The sequence below is a fragment of the Silene latifolia genome, chromosome X (genome assembly GCF_048544455.1).
Source record: "Silene latifolia isolate original U9 population chromosome X, ASM4854445v1, whole genome shotgun sequence".
In the NCBI taxonomy this organism is placed as follows: Eukaryota; Viridiplantae; Streptophyta; class Magnoliopsida; order Caryophyllales; family Caryophyllaceae; genus Silene; species Silene latifolia.
This window is the reverse complement of record NC_133537.1, coordinates 60111902-60113279: the sequence shown is the minus strand read 5'-3', so window position 1 is coordinate 60113279 and position 1378 is coordinate 60111902. Positions and strand designations below refer to the sequence as shown.

The 1378-nt window shown below is 40.6% G+C and overlaps 1 non-coding gene across 1 annotated transcript; it reads right to left on the bottom strand.

The window, feature by feature from the left end:
• Positions 1-264: 264 nt before the first annotated feature.
• Positions 265-371, bottom strand: LOC141624580 (small nucleolar RNA R71). The gene has a single exon (XR_012534386.1). It is a non-coding gene; the product is annotated as a small nucleolar RNA R71 (small nucleolar RNA).
• Positions 372-1378: the final 1007 nt, after the last annotated feature.

Genomic DNA, 1378 nt, shown 5'->3' with positions numbered 1-1378 from the left:
CAATTAGTCGAAAGAAGCCAATTTGGGGGGATGCCTAGCGAAGACCCTCACTCTCACATGGAGACTTTTTGCGACTATTGTGATGCGATTTTCCAAACCAGTGTAACTCAAGACCAAATTCGATGGATCTTATTTCCTTTTTCTCTAATTGGCACCGCAAAACAATGGTTGAAAGGCCTTGATAAGGCTACTCTCGGAATTGATTCTCGGAAGAAAATGGCTCTAACTTTCTACAAAAAGTTCTATCCATCGGAAAAGACTAACATGCTAAGAGCTCAAATTACGGGCTTTAAGCAAAGAGATGAAGAATCCTTGTATGAAGCTTGGGAGCGATTCAAGGGAATTTGTCGCTCATGTCCTCATCATGGACTTAGCGAGTGGTTCTTGCTACAACAATTTTGGAACGGTCTTTATGAAGACTCAAGAAACATTCTCAACATGGGATCAAATGGAATGTTCAACGAAGTTGACGACAATCAAACTTGGAACAAGATTGAGGAAATGGCGGTCCATAATTCACAATATAGTAGACCTCGCAAGGCTACTAGAGTAGGAAAGCATGAAGTGGACTCTATTACTCAATTGGGTGCTCAACTTAGTGCTCACAATGATACCATCAATTTGAAGTTCGAAAAAGCTATGGCTAGACTTGAAGAAGCCTCAAAATCACCAAAGCAACATGTTAATGCCATGACGGCATCTTCATCAATCCCAAGTGGGATATGTGAGAATTGTGGAACTCTGGGACATGACCAAAGTGAATGTAGGGGAACAAATGAACAAGTGAATGCTTTTCAAGCATACAAGTGTGGTACCCCTTATTCAAATTATTACAATGAGAACACCAAATTCCACCCAAATCTCTCATACAAAAGCCAAAATGTTCAAAACCTTCAACCAACATACACCCCACCTCCCATGAGAAACCAAAATCAAAGACCCTTTTACAACCAAAACCAAGGTTACCAAAATCAAACTCCATACAACCAACAAAATGACCAAGGTTTTGATGTTCAAAAAGCGGTCCTCCAAATGCAAAAGAATCAAAAAGAGTTTTTCACTCAAATTCAAAAGGATAGTCAAGCAAAGGAAATTACCATCAACAACATCCTAGCCCACACCAAAATGTTGGAAACCCAATTGACTCAACTAGCATCCTCAAGCTCACAAAGACAAAAGGGGCAATTACCACCTCAAGGTAATCCCCCAAGACGTGAAAAGGTTAGCGCCATTCACTTGAGGAGTGGTACGAGGTATGAAGCACCGAAGAAGCAAGTTGAGGATGAAGTGGTGGAAGCTAGTGACAAAGAAGAAGTTGTGCAAAACTCCAAGGATGGAGAACCATCAAAAGAAGAAGTTTCAAAGAAAAATGAAGACA